The sequence below is a fragment of the Microcaecilia unicolor genome, chromosome 4, assembly GCF_901765095.1.
Source record: "Microcaecilia unicolor chromosome 4, aMicUni1.1, whole genome shotgun sequence".
Lineage (NCBI taxonomy): Eukaryota > Metazoa > Chordata > Amphibia > Gymnophiona > Siphonopidae > Microcaecilia > Microcaecilia unicolor.
Genome location: NC_044034.1, coordinates 80698612 through 80714569, shown reverse-complemented (window position 1 = coordinate 80714569; position 15958 = coordinate 80698612). Strand labels below are relative to the sequence as shown.

Sequence of the window (15958 nt, the reverse complement as noted above, 5' to 3'; positions counted from 1 at the left end):
GAGTAAAAAAGCATTTGCGAATAAAGACTCATGGTGCCATAGTTCAATAGGTGCCAATTCTGACTGAGCTGGAAGCCCAAAGAGGAGGATAAGAAAACTACAGGGGGAAAATTTAAGAATAAATCTACCAGTGCAAACATTTTTTTAAACAAGCATCCATATACTTCAAAGAATCTTCTAATATAAGTATTTCAGAAAAAAAAAGAACCATGCAACAACTGAAGGGCTTATTTCCAAAACCTTCTAAGTCCATATTAGTTGAACTGGGCAAGGTTTTGGAAATAAGCCCTTCAATTTCTTCACCTTAAATTCAAATAACATATTATGTAATAATGATCTAAAGTATACAGCCTTTTTTGATGTTTGATTTTAAGAGTAGAATGATGAGAATTCAAATACAATGTCTGAGATCCAAGGTGGCGGACTGAACCAGTCGTTGGTCTCCACGCTCGCTATTCCTTGTGTCATGCCTAAACGCAGAGGAAAATCGGCAGCCACTGTTCCCCAAGCTGACTAGCCTCTTCGTTGACTGGTCCATTGGATTCTTTTGTGAGGAGACCCGGAGTTTCTGGAGTTTCGGTGAGCAGCACGCTCGCAGCACCCGGAATGAATGGAGGATCTGAGACGCTGTCAGTGCTAGACATCACTCTCAGCCCCGACCAACGAGCTCCTCCCCCACAACCCCCGGGTGTTAGTTCTCCGGTGTTGGCGGCGTCTCCATTGCAACCAGGAAATACTGTTACAAGAGAGCCTCTGGGGAGAAAGGAAATCTCGCCAGAGAATGAGGGAGCTGAAGGTTCAAAATATGTACCCTAGTACACAAAATCATCCATGGTGATGCCCCAGCCTACATGTCAGACTTGATAGACCTACCACCCAGGAATGCTAAAAAATCATCTCGCACATTCCTTAATCTTCATTTCCCTAGCTGCAAAGGTCTAAAATACAAATTAATGCACGCATCAACCTTTTCCTACATGAGCACGCAATTCTGGAATGCATTGCCACGCAACCTAAAAGCGACCTATGAACTGACCAACTTCCGTAAACTACAAAAGACCCATCTCTTCGACAAGATATACCACAAAGATCAAATCATGTGATACTCTTACATATTTCCAGAAATGTCTACAATGCCTTCTATTATATTACTATCATGTATTCCATTACCATGCAATCCAACATCCTTCTGTAACACCAAATGCCTATTCTCTTTTCATTTCCATTATCCATGATGTTTTGTAAGCCACATTGCGCCTGCAAAGAGGTGGGAAAATGTGGGATACAAGTGCAATAAATAATAAGGTATTCACAGCCCCCAAGGAGTTTACAACTCAGAACGCGGGAGATTCCTTAATGGCTGACAGAGTGCAAGGAACAGTGAGTACTCTGACCGGGGAGGTACAGATGCAGAGTTCCCTCGCATTTTTAGATGAAAGACCAGCGGAGATAACCCTGGAGACTTATGGGCTTTAATTGCTAATTTAGGTAAAAGTTTTATGTCCACAAATTCAGGTACTAGAGACTTGTGTAAAGGAACTAGAAAAAACGGCTGAAATTGCAGAAATTGATAGGAAGGATATGTCGACGAGAATTAAATCTCAGATGGAACTTTCAGAGAAAACGCAAGAAACACAAATGACTATTATAAAAGATGTCACTAATATGAGGAGGAAAATTGAAATGTGGAAAATTCCCAGAGGGCAAATAATTAAAGGCTTTTGAATTTCCTAGGGCAGTGACAACTGCCCCGAGGGAAATGCTGACTAGATACTTAAAAGAGATACTTGGGATTACAGATGATAATATTCCCCCATTTACTCAAGTCTACTACTTACCTAGTAGGTTAACAGAGGTTCCTGCGCAACAATCTGATCGACCATTAGAGTTTCAGCAATATTAGAAGCATCAACTGTGGATCTAGTAACTCCAGCAACATTATTAATAACTGTAGCTTTAACTATTGATAAATATTGATTATGAAAAGTTCTTTAAAAATAGAGACAAGAGTTTCTGGGTCTCAAGGTTCGTATATTTCCTGATATCTCTAAGGAGACAAAAAAAAACATAGACAGTTTTTGTTGTTAAAACCAGGGGTGCTCCAGCTGGGAGCCACTTTCTATCTACGTTATCCCTGCAAATGTATTGTCTGTTACCAGTCGGTCAAGTATGTATTTTTTGAATCTTTGCATCTAACAGAATTTATTGCAGCCAAAAGATCTTTAGGATGATGTGTGTTGGTCACGTGATGACTGCTTCCTGAGCAGCAGCAAGAAGGAAGAGCTCCTCAGACTTCGTCGCAAAAATCGTCTAAATACCAGATTATTATGTACCCCGAAGAACAATAGGTTAGCGAGAAGGGAGCGTGAGTCGCAAACAAGAACTCACCTATAGTTCGAGCAAGGGGCAGGCCGGTATGCCCACAAGAAATCAGAGCGGGCTAAAAAACCAAACCCGCAACAGCGTGGAAGCCGAACAAGAAGGCGTTGACTCCGGAGCCTGCGGCTGGGCCTGAAAAAAAATGCGGAGAATGGGCAAGGGAAATCTCGTCGACGGTGACAGCAGCATTGGAGGATCAACTAAATAAAATTCACTCTGCAGTCGAGGAAATTAACGAAAACTTTGACACGCAGGCTGACGGAGGTGGAACAACCTGTGATGGTACAGGAGGATACCACACAAAGTATGGCAGCTCAGATCGTAGCCCTGCAAAAAGAAGCTGCAGCATTCAAAGAACAAGTGAGGAGCAGGAGAATCGGAACCGTTGTAACAACTTACGGGTTGTTGGACTGCCTGAGGCAGTAAAAGAAGCAGATCTATATAAATTCTTCAGCAACTGGCTGCCAATGCAACTAGGCCTCGGGGGAGGCGCGGGCGCATGGCAGTGTGACTGCGCACACCGAATCGGGGCCAGAAAAGAGGGAGATGGTAAGCCCCGAACAGCGATCGCGCATTTTACAAGCTGGCGGGAGAAAGAAACATTGTTGAAGCAAAGCACCTCGGGACAGGCAAAATTGGAGTACAAAGGCCACACACTCCTGTTATTCATGATTCCTCATCTTCCATGGCGCAGCTTCGGCGAGCAATGGCCCCAACTTGCACCCAGCTATACAACAAGGGCATCAGGTTCTCGCTTCTTTATCCGGCAAAGTTAAGAGTGTGGCACGGAGGGAAGAGCTTGGCGTTCTCAGGGGTGTCGGAGGCCAAGGCATTCATGGAGGGCTTGAACCAGGAGGACCCGAGAAAGCATAATCAGTGACTGTGATGCTATCGGCGCAGGAAGGAGCGAGTGACTGGCAATGGCTTTGTTCTGTGTGTTTTTGGGTTAAACCCCGTTTAAACAGTGCCTAGTTGGAAAGGCATGGACAGGTGGACTCCTGACTCGACGGAGCATAATAGCATAGTGCATGGCGGAGGGCAGTAATATGGAGAAGGATTTACAAGACTTGCTAAAGGCCAGACTGTTTGGCTTGATTCTGACTGGAAAGGCACATGAGATTGTGGGTTTGGAGTGGCAGTGCGAAGTCAAGTGGATATTGTATGTGGCTGTTGGCGCTGCAGTGAGAGGCCGAGAGTGGCCACAGGGCGAGGGTACTTCAGTGCAGAAGCGGACTGTCCAATATAACAGAGCGGGCGGTGCAAGGACCGTGAGGACTGATTCTGCTGAGCCATCAGGGGTTACACAGGACGTTATGTATAAGTTGACTGGCATGTTTAGAATGTTGTGGGTGTTAAGGTTAAATCGGGTGAAGGGGGAGAAAATTTGGGCGGAGAAGGAGGGGAGAGCTTGTTAATGGTTTCTTGCTGTATGGCAGAGGGAAGGGGAAGGTTGATGAAGAAGGGGATTATAATGATTTATAGGGCCAGGGGGGCTGGATGGGGTAAGAGGGAAGGTGGGGAAAGTGTGAATGGAGGGGGTGGGAGTTGGTCTGCATGGAAAGGGTAGGGAAAGTCAACTAAAAGGGGTGGTAGTACAGGGGAAAAAGACTTCTGGTGGGCTTGGCTGGGAGGCCTACTGATTATAAAGATAGGCAGTATGCGAAACATTGTTAACTGTTTGGGAGATGGTTAACCTAAAGCTTCTATCTATAAATGTGGATGGCATTCACTCCCCAGTAAAGCGCACCAAAATATTATCTTGGATATGAAGGGAGGGAGCGGATATGGCTTTCCTACAAAAGATGCACTTGTCCAACTCTGAACATGAGAAATTGAAGAGAGGGGGTGGGAGAGGTGGTGTATTCCTCATTCACCAATAGGAAGCAGGGAGTAGCTACACTAATAGACAAAAAACTACCTCTAAATATCCATAAGGTATTACAAGATAAAGAGGGAACATATGTTATAGTCCTGGGAGAACTATGGGGGTGTAAGCTTAGTCTTTGTAATATCTATGGCCTTAACATGTATAATCACAAATTGTTTTCAGACATAGCAGCATGGGTGGCCTCCTACCCAGAATACCAACTGATCTTGGGAGGCGATTTTAAAATCTTGGCAGATCCAATCATCGATTGTAAGCCAGCTAAAAATAAAAAATAAAAGGGTGGCAACAAAGGGGATAAACTTCTAGGCCCATCAATTAGGGCTGGTGGACATCTGGAGACTGCTACACCCCCAGGACATAGAATTTACATTTTTTTTCAACCCTCATAACACGTATTCAAGATAGATTACTTCCTCATCTCACAGTCGCTGTTTCCGGTGGTGAAGGCGGCGCATATACTCGACAATACACTGTCTGACCACTTGGCTATATCGTTAACGGTATCGTACACAGCGGGAGGAAAGGAGAGGGTGTGGCGATTCCCCCTTCTCTGTATAGAGATCATGATTTCAGAACCTATTTAAAAGACAAGTGGGTGGAATATCAGAGCTTTAATAATACCCCGGAAGTGAGCCCAGTTATATATTGGGAAGAAGCCAAGGCAGTGCTGAGGGGTCATATCTTGGCCTAAACAGCTGGGAAAAAGAAAAAAGCAGAGGCAGAGCTGCTGACGCTGTCCATTGAGTATCAGCAAGTGCGTAGACAGCATATGGGGAGAATAGATACAGAGCATAAGGGGAAAAATGGTAGAAATCCGGAAGTGCATTGACCATCTGCTTAACATGCGAGCCGAGAAAGATATCTATTTTCAGAGATTTAAATGTTCCAATGGGGAAATAAAGCTGGGCGCCTTATGGCTAATTTAGTGAGGCCTTATAGAAAGAGACAGGTTGACACATCAATTCGACATGGCGCAAGCAGACTGTACCATCAGGAGGCCCAAATACAAAATCAGTTTGTCCAATATTATAAATCTCTCTATGCCAAGAGGGACTTTGACCCGGTGCAGAGAGATGCTTCTTGAGAATCTATCTATGCCAACCCTCACAGATGACCAAACGAAACGGTTGAGTGCCCCTATCTCTGCAACAGGAGGTACGACAAGGCATAAAGGCACTGAAATTGACTAAAGCCCCAGGCCCGGATGGACACGGACCATAGTGGAAGAGATAACCAAGCCCTCTAGCGAATAGTTTAACAGTATGATGGGAGGGGGGAGGGGGTTGAAGGACACCACAACGACAACCTGGCGCATATTATATTGCTACCTAAACCAAGTAAAGACCCTGGCAAGTGGGGTCTTAACGCCCAATCTCCCTCTTAAACCAGGATGTCAAAATCCTTAGCTAAAAGATTGAATCTCTCACTGTCTGGGGTCATTCAGGAGGACCAGGCGGGCTTTGTTCCCGGCCGGTATGCATCGATGAATCTTATCAGGGCTTTAGCGGCGATTCACACCTATAAAAGGAACGGGGGGAAAGGAAGCCATAGCTGGACTGGATATGGAAAAAGCCTTCGATAGCATATCGTGGCAGTACTTATTCTGGGTAATGGAAAAATACGGGATAAGAGGTCGATTTCTTGAATGGGTTAGAGCTTGTACACCAGGCCAAAAAGCTCAGTTGATGATAAATGACTCATTAACAGAAAGCTTTGACTTGCGGAGAGGAACGAGACAGGGGTGCCCGTTGTCGCCACTCTTGTTCCTCTTGGCAATCAAACCCTTGGCGATTAAAATAAGACAGAGTGATAAGATCCGGGGTCTATGGGTGGGGGAAGGGAGATCCGTATCAATCTATTTGCGGATTATATTTTACTCTATATGCAAGGACGCATCTATCCATCTGGCCCAAGCACATCCTTCTAGTACAGGATTTTGGGGGATTATCGGGCCTGAGAGTAAATTGCGATAAATCTGAATTACTTCTCTTATCAGGTAGCCACGAACAGCCATGAGGCTGGGAACTTCCCCATCCCGCCAGTGAAACAGGCCATGCGCTATTTAGGTATTTACTTGGAGTACTAACACAATAATGATGTACCAAGAGAAATTACTGAATCATATAGATAAGATCAAACAAACCTGTGCACGGTGGAAGGCCCTCCCACTGTCATTGTATGGGAGAATAGCTTTGGTCAAGATGGTACTATGCCAAAGCTGCTATACCCGCTTCAAGCAATGCCTATCGGGATTAAGAGACAAGACAAGAGGGCCTTTAGGTCAATTATCCGAGCCTTTATATGGAGCATAAAGGGTCAGAATAGGACAATATGTGCTCATGCATAACAAGGAGAAGGGGGGGGGGGGGGTCTCAATTTACCAGACCTCCGTTTGTATAATGTGGCAGCGCTAATGCACCTGATTTACAGTGGTGGAAATAGTATTTGATCCCTTGCGTGATTTTGTAGTTTGCCCACTGACAAGACATGAGCAGCCCATAATTGAAGGGTAGGTTTTGGTAACAGTGAGAGATAGCACATCACAAATTAAATCCGGAAAATCACATTGTGGAAAGTATATGAATTTATTTGCATTCTGCAGAGGGAAATAAGTATTTAATCCCTCTGGCAAACAAGACCTAATACCGTGGTGGCAAAACCCTTGTTGGCAAGCACAGCGGTCCAGAGTCTTCTGTAGTTAGATGATGAGGTTTGCACACTGTCAGGAGGAATTTTGGTCCACTCCTCTTTGCAGATCATCTCTAAATCATTAAGAGTTCTGGGCTGTCGCTTGGCAACTCGCATCTTCAGCTCCCTCCATAAGTTTTCAATGGGATTAAGGTCTGGTGACTGGCTAGGCCACTCCATGACCCTAATGTGCTCTTCCTGAGCCACTCCTTTGTTGCCTTGGCTGTATGTTTTTGGGTCATTGTCGGCTGGAAGACCCAGCCACGACCCATTTTTAAGGCCCTGGCGGAGAGAAGGAGGTTGTCACTCAGAATTGTACGGTACATGGCCCCATCCATTCTCCCATTGAGCGGTGAAGTAGTCCTGTGCCCTTAGCAGAGAAACACCCCCAAACATAACATTTCCACCTCCATCTTGACAGTGGGGACGGTGTTCTTTGGGTCATAGGCAGCATTTCTCTTCCTCCAAACACGGCGAGTTGAGTTCATGCCAAAGAGCTCAATTTTTGTCTCATCTGACCACAGCACCTTCTCCCAATCACTCTCGGCATCATCCAGGTGTTCACTGGCAAACTTCAGACGGGCCGTCACATGTGCCTTCCGGAGCAGGGGACCTTGCGGGCACTGCAGGATTGCAATCCGTTATGTCGTAATGTGTTACCAATGGTTTTCGTGGTGACAGTGGTCCCAGCTGCCTTGAGATCATTGACAAGTTCCCCCCTTGTAGTTGTAGGCTGATTTCTAACCTTCCTCATGATCAAGGATACCCACGAGGTGAGATTTTGCGTGGAGCCCCAGATCTTTGTCGATTGACAGTCATTTTGTACTTCTTCCATTTTCTTACTATGGCACCAACAGTTGTCTCCTTCTCGCCCAGCGTCTTACTGATGGTTTTGTAGCCCATTCCAGCCTTGTGCAGGTGTATGATCTTGTCCCTGACATCCCTAGACAGCTCCTTGCTCTTGGCCATTTTGTAGAGGTTAGAGTCTGACTGATTCACTGAGTCTGTGGACAGGTGTCTTTCATACAGGTGACCATTGCCGACAGCTGTCTGTCATGCAGGTAACGAGTTGATTTGGAGCATCTACCTGGTCTGTAGGGGCCAGATCTCTTACTGGTTGGTGGGGGATCAAATACTTATTTCCCTCTGCAGAATGCAAATAAATTCATATACTTTCCACAATGTGATTTTCCGGATTTAATTTGTGATGTGCTATCTCTCACTGTTACCAATAACCTACCCTTCAATTATGGGCTGCTCATGTCTTTGTCAGTGGGCAAACTTACAAAATCAGCAAGGGATCAAATACTTATTTCCACCACTGTATGAGGGTATTGTCGGAAAGGCAAAATATATGCCAGCCCAATGGTGGAAGGGCTGGTGCTCCCCATACACATTTATAAACCTACTGCACTCGCCCCCAGGGTTGGGCACAATCGCAAATAGGCAGTATAGTTTCCTCACACAGCTCCGTTCCGCGTGGAAATGGTGGAGAAGAAGACAGGCTAGAAGACCGAGGGCATCGTCCTTTTTGAGGATGGTGGGGTTGGTAGATTTCCCAGCGGGTATGGGACCCTCAATATTTATGAGATGGGCAGAGAAAGGGTGCGTGACATGGGGGGACTTGGTGTCTTCAGAGGGAAATGGCTTCCTACCCTTCGCGCAGGTGAAGCAGAAATGGGGGGGGGGGGGTTTCCAATAATCATATGTTACAATACATGCAAGCCCGCCATTATTGGCAGGTCTCCTCTTCCTCCTCTCTCGATCTCAGTTGATAACACCCTCATCCTCCCCGTCTCATCTGCCCGCAACCTACGAGTCATCTTTGACTCCTCCCTCTCATTCTCAGCGCATATCCAGCAGACAGCCAAGACCTGTCGCTTCTTCCTCTTTAACATCAGCAAAATTCGCCCTTTCCTCTCTGAGCACACCACCCGAACTCTCATCCACGCCCTCATTACCTCTCGCCTTGACTACTGCAACCTTCTCCTCACTGGCCTCCCACTTAGCCATCTATCCCCCCTTCAATCCATTCAGAACTCTGCTGCACGTCTTATATTCCACCTGAACCGATATACTCATATCACCCCTCTCCTCATGTCGCTTCACTGGCTTCCGATCAGATACCGCATACAGTTCAAGCTTCTCCTTCTCACCTACAAATGCACTCAGTCTGCAGCCCCTCATTACCTCTCCACCCTCATCTTCCCTTACGTTCCCGCCCAAAACCTCCACTCACAGGACAAATCCCTCCTCTCAGTACCCTTTCTCCACCACCGCCAACTCCAGGCTCCGCCCATTCTGCCTCACCTCACCCTATGCGTGGAATCAACTTCCTGAGACCCTACGCCAAGCCCCCTCCCTACCCATCTTCAAATCCTTGCTCAAAGCCCACCTCTTCAATGCTGCCTTCGGCACCTAACCTGATACCTCTCAAGGAACCTAGACTGCCCCAATTTGACTGCCACTACTTGATTGTCTGTACATTTGTCCATTAGATTGTAAGCTCTCAGAGCAGGGACTGTCCTTCTATGTTATATTGTACAGCGCTGCGTAACCCTAGTAGCGCTTTAGAAATGTCAAATAGTAGTAGTAGTAGCAGTAGTAGGAAGCATGGAGCCACATGGACCTATGGCAACCTGAATAAGATGTTGTTGAGTATGCCCCTGGCAGGAAACAGATTATCTAACTGGTATAAGATAGCAAAATTGGCCATACAAGACACGGGAGAGGAGGGGTTTGTCTCTAGATGGAATAGGGAACTGGGAACGCAGTATACCCAGGCCCACTTCAATACATTATTTGTGTCATTAGCTGAAATGGTTAAGTCCGCAGATTGGCAGGAAACCCAGTTCTAACTGCTTCAGAGGGCCTACATCACTAGAGAGAGAGGGACAATAATGAAGCTATGGGATTCAGATAGATGCTCTAAATGTCAGGTAGGTGTGGGTACTTTCATTCACACATTTCTGGAATGCCCTAAACTGACCTTGTGGAATGAGATTTTTAGGATACATAATAAGGTGCTCCAGATCACGGTAGAATGGTCTTATCAGGCGTTGTTGCTGGGGGACCAGGCAGACCTTATTGAGCAGGGACTCTCCCAGCCACAGAGGAAATTTTTATACATGACAACGTTGGCAGCAAAAAAGGCTATCCTGCAATTTTGGACAAGTGCGGAACCGGTGCCATGCAATTGCTGGTTGACTAAAGTAACAGAGCTGGCAAGGTATGAGAATTCCTTGTACAAGCACTCCCCAAATACAGAACACAGGCAATATGCACAATTGTGGCAGAAGCTTGCAGAATTAGTTCAATAGATCCCACCCCAAAGAGCTAATGTTTACATGCAGAGGGGTGGGGGAGGAGGTTGGGCAGGGGGGTGTTGGGGAGGGTGGGAGGGGTGGGTAGGTTGTACATGGTTTTTTTCTTATCCCTTTTTGATTGGACTAGGATATGGGAAAATCGAGAGAGGGATGCAGAGGATGTAGAGGGGGGGGGGGGGTATAAATTGAAAATGTCAATGTGGTCATGTATGAAGGAAGAAGACGTGTACATCATGGCACAGAGTGTAATTGTTACCTACAGTATTGGAGTCTTGTATGTAAGAGAGGGGACTTGGAGGATACCATTGAGAAGAGTCGGAGAAAAAAAGGACGAATTGTGTATGCCTTCAAGAGTTCAGTTCCGACATGTGGTGATGGAATCTATGAAATAAGGGGCTATACGTAAAAATGCAACAGTATAGGGAAGGGGGGGACAAACGTTAAAAGATTAATGAAGGTGTATAATATTCGACATTTATTGCAGTTAATTGTTCGTTGTTGATTGTACTGGTACTTTAACATGGCAAACATAATTTCGTTGCTTCATAAATAAAAACTGTTGAAACATAAAATGCAACAGTATCTCAATGTCAGGGTAGAAACCTACATGAACCGTAGTGATCAGCAGATGGAATGGTTGATATAATTGCTGATTACATGGCTAAGAGTCATCACACAAAGTTCAAAGTTCCTGAATTTCAAAATTGCTGATTTGACAAAATTGGTCAAGTACCTCGAGTGCTGCAGGGTGCAATGAGGGTCCTGGAGTACTCTCTTGCCAGTCAGGTTTTCAGGATAGCCACAATGAATAGCATGAAAGAGATTGCATAAAATGAGGCAGTATGCAAATGAATCTCATGAATATTCACTGTGGATATCCTGACTGGCAAGGGGTTAACTCCAGAACCGACTTAGGAAACACTGGTATAAACTGTAAGAAAGTATGAACTGAAAAGAGCTATAAATATGGCAACACATCTGTGTTAAACAATTAAATCAAAAGAAGAAAAAGGAAGCCAATCTAGTTCACCAAGATACTGCAGAGAAAAAAAAAGGCAAAACAGTATTAAGAAATATTAGAATTTCAAAAGAAACAGCAGGTAATAACATCTGGTAAAAAAGACAGAGAAATTAGGAGATCCAAAGCAAGAGTGAAAGACAAGATTGCTAAAGAGGCATATAAGGTGACCAAGCATTTTTTCAGGTAAGTCAAGAAATGAGGAAGACGAAGTAGAACAGAAAAACAGAAAAGGAACATGGAGAAAGATAAGAGTATTGAGAGCAGATGAATCCTCAGGTAAGTGCCTTTGCTGGGAAATTTGACATCTTTAACCTTGGGATAGACGTGAAATGGGTTTATTGATAAGTTCTATGTTTAAGTTCAGTAATCACAAAACATTGTTACTAGCTTGTTCAAGTCCCTAAATCAAATTGTCAATATTAGTATAGAGCTTAAACAGCCCTCAAAAAGTTATTAGTTTGTGTAAATAGGCTTAAATCAAGGATGTGTCTCCAGGGGCCTATGCCAGGAGGGAAGGATTAAAATGGACATTTTAGTCAGTGATTCAATCATTCAGCATGTAGATACTGGATGGCTGGTGGACTCGAGGATTGTTTGGTTAAAGGCATCACTTAGATAGATTTTAGATAGTGTTGGAGAGAGGCAGCTGTCTTGGTATGCAGAGGGACCAACGACATAGCGAAGTGTGGGAGGATGTTCTAGAAGCAATTTAAGCTTTCAGTAGAAAATTGAAATCCAGAGGCCTCCAGGATAGCATCTCATAAATAAACAGTGTTCTACATGCAGGACCCAAGAGCTAAGTAGAACTCTGTGTCTCAATGTGTGAATGAGACTATAGAGCAGGAAGAAGAGATTTAGATTTGCTAGGAACTAACATTCTGGGAAGAAGGAGACTATTCCAACAGGGTGGCCTCTACCATTATTCAGGGTGCAACAGGTTGCTGGCACTAACCTTTAAATGGAGAACATAGCTTTTAAACTAGAAACAGGGGGAAGCTGACAGTTGCTAGGAGTGTATGGTTTGGACTAAGTGCCTCTCATGAGATACTGACAAAATGTGGAAGTTAGAGTAGCCTAAAATACCCCTGTCAACTGCTATGCAAGTCCCCCAAAAAAAAAAAGAACTTCCTTTACATTTTATGTGAAAGCCAAAAATCTAAAAAACTATGATGGGAGAAGTAGATTGATGCAGAAAATGAAGAGTTTGTCATAGCAGACAGCTAAGACTGATACTAGTTAGTACCATATGTATTACAAGGTACTTCACTCAGGGACCCCTTCCCATCTCTCCTCTCTCATCACTCCATATATGCTCCCTCGTGCCTTCCACTCTGAACCCACCTGTCATCTTTCCATTCCCTCTATTGGTTCTTGACTTGAAACTACTTGCCACTCAGCTTTTCTAATACTCTTTTCCGTTGGAATTCACTTCCAAATAATGTTTGGACTGAGCAATCCTGTCTAAAATTTAGGACGCTTTGAAGTGTTATCTTTCTCTCAGTGCCTTTCCATCATGATTGTACAGCACTAGCAGCAAGCTGATGTTTTGCTGTTTCTTTCCTTATCTTCTTTCTTGGATCTTAATGATGATGTAATTCTTTCATTTTCAATTGTATTTATTTTGATTGTGAACCGCTTTGTTTCTGAAAGCAGATTATCAAGCACCACTAAACATTAAATTACACTAAAATAAGAAAGTAAATCAAACTGATGGGGTTGAGTCAAACAGGCTAAAAGTTCTGCAGAACATAAATACATAAAATAGTTATTTTCCAGTAGCGGTATTCTCCAAGGACAGTAGGACAGATCCTCACTTATGGGGGGCATCATCCAACTAAGCTCTGTACGGGAAGTTTTCCCAGCACTGGAACAGAACTTTTGAAAATACTGAACCATGTAGGTGTGCCTCTTCCCATCTGCTCGCTGCATGGACCACCTCCGTGCATTACAGCCTGAATAGAATACAACTCTTTGGAGAGACAGGAGGATTGTGAAGATTTTCTCCTGCAGCCCTCAGGAAACACCAACTATAAATAAACAACTGTTTTCTTTGAGAACAAGCATGACAGTGAAATCCACACTTATGAGACTCGCTAATTACAGACTGCCTTCAACTGGAAAAACAGTAACAATTCAACAACTGGTGTCATAAAGGGAAACACTTAAGTTTCAGGGGGGGGGGAGGTTTGGGGAGGTATTTCTGTGGCAACAAGCCTTATTTATTTTATTTTGTTTTTAAAGGAAGCCTGGAACAAAAGTAATGGGCCTGAGAGTGAGATGGAGTTAAATTCTGAACTCCAGGGAACAGCTGAGGGCTCAGGTAACTGCAGGCATTGGTTTGGGCAAATTGTTGGGATCTGGTGACGTCAGAAGTCCTGCTCTACTCTATCTATTTACAGGCAGACCTTCCAGCAGCTCAGAGGAAACAGCTAGGAGCCCTTGTAACTGCAGGCACTGGTTTGGGTTGGGAACAGGTGATGTTGGAAGCCCTCCTCTACTCCATCTATTACAGGCAGTCCTTCCACAGTTCGGAACAGCTGAGAGCCCCAGTAACTGCAGGAGCTGGTTTTGGGTGCCTTTTTGGGATCTGGTGACGTCAGAAGTCCCGCTCCACTCCATCTGTTTACAGGCAGCCCTTCCCATGGTACATGGCTGCAGTCAAGTGCTCAAAGTCATGTGTCCAAAGGGGTGCAACCAAAGGAGCATGCCCCTCAGGAGCCCTTCGGAGCCACTGTGGAGCATGGGATTCTGCTCCATTTCAATGGGGAAGTGGAAGGGAGGAGGAAAGAAGACTGTTCCATCACCAGTAGTGGTTAGAGGCCCAATGGACCTACATTTGCAACTTGTGACCGCAATGGTGTTAAACATTATTTCCACTTCTGTGAGTACTCTTTCTCCTTCCGACACTTCCCTTTCTTCTAGGGGTCCTACCCCACCTCCACAAACAGCATTGCTTTCAGAAGCCAACAGTGCTCTGGCAAAGGAGAAAACTGTAGCTGTTTATGAACTGCCTGTTAAGAATACTGTTGCTTTGGTTGATGTACCTGGGAGCCTCCAGATAAGCTCTGGTGCCACTTCAGTGAAGACACCAACTCCAGTGACATTTTCTTATCAACCCCTGATTGATTCTTCTAAATCTAACCAGAATATTTCTTTTGAAATATGTTTTTGAGGCTATTACTAGATTGGACAAGAATTTGCATAATGATTTGACTATGTTTAGTAACTTTTCCTCAAGAATCTGCTGACAAGTTGATAGAACATGAGAAAAGTTTAATTACTTTTCAAAAAAATATTGAGAAATAGAGACTCAATGGCTTCTTGTCATGCAGTAGTTGCTTCATCAATTAAGGATAGACTCTTGATGCATTCTCAAAGTCTAGAAAAATTCTTCCAGAGCAAATAATTTGAGGACATTGAATTTTCCCACTACTCACTTTCTTTCTTCTATGGAACTCTTTAAGATGGGGACCTGGTAGAAGAATAACAACCTCTAATTTGATCTACCCTATGATTGTGATATAATTTGTGGCCTGGTAGCACAGGGTAGATCAAATGAGAAGGGGGGGGGTCTACATGTTAAACACAGAACTGAGTCTCACAAAATAAAAATTCATCGGGAAACAAATAGCAATGTGGAAGTCTTATGGATAAAAATAACCACACACGGACAAACAAGGCTTAATGAGAAAACTTGCCTCACCACTTTGCTTCATTTGTTTGAACCAGTGAAAAAACATGTTAATAAAGAAGAGCCAGTCGATATACTGTATCGAGATTTTCAGAAAGCGTTTTGTAAAAGGGCCGCTTAGGTACCCAAATATCTGAAAGTGGAGGTACAGACTCTTAAGCAGCAGCTCTCCTTAAAAGAGAGTGAGAAAGAAGGTCCCCACCCAGAGTCCATTACTAAAGGAGAATCCAGAGGAGAAACACTGAAGAGTGCTTCATCCAAGGACTTTGATCCATGGCTTACACTTTGATTTTTGTATTTTTATGGTTTAGTTTTCGAAAGAGTGTAAATACTCAGGGGCTTATATTCAGACCGCAGGAGTTAGCCCGGGGTCCACGGCGATGCCAGATATTCAATGCAGAGTCATATCCAGTTTATTTTTGGATAGCTTGAACTGGTCTAGCTGATATGTGATGCTGGCTGGTCAGGTTCAGACCGGCCAAGTATACACCGGGTATGCACGTGGCCAAACATGACCACCAAACTCATAAAAACTGGCAGATAGCCGATAATATCGCGTGATGTAGCCCGCTAGCCACGAATTTTCAGCGGGTCATGGGCAGCCATATCCTGAAGGTTCATGGATAACTGGCTAAGTACCATTTAAACGGCCAGGTGCTGTTCCTGGCCGGCTGAATGGTTTCGAAAATTGGAGGGTTATTGGTAAAAGCAATTAGCTTAGCAGGGTTTAAAAAAGGTTTGGATAGCTTCCTAAAAGAAAAGTCCATAAGCCATCATTAAAATGGACTTGGGAAAATCCACTGCTGATAAGCAGCATAAAATGAATTGTACTGTTTTGGGATCTTGCCAGGTACTTGTGACCTGGATTGGCCACTGTTGGAAACAGGATACTGGGCTTGATGGACCTTCGGTCTGTCTCAGTATGGCAACACTTATGTACTTATGGCAAAGTCCTTCATGAGAGA

At 44.4% G+C, this 15958-nt stretch overlaps 1 protein-coding gene across 1 annotated transcript in view; it reads right to left on the bottom strand.

Annotated features, from left to right (window-relative positions):
- The window catches only part of NBEA (neurobeachin), a 1994973-nt gene that overhangs the window by 1552062 nt on the left and 426953 nt on the right, over nucleotides 1-15958 (bottom strand).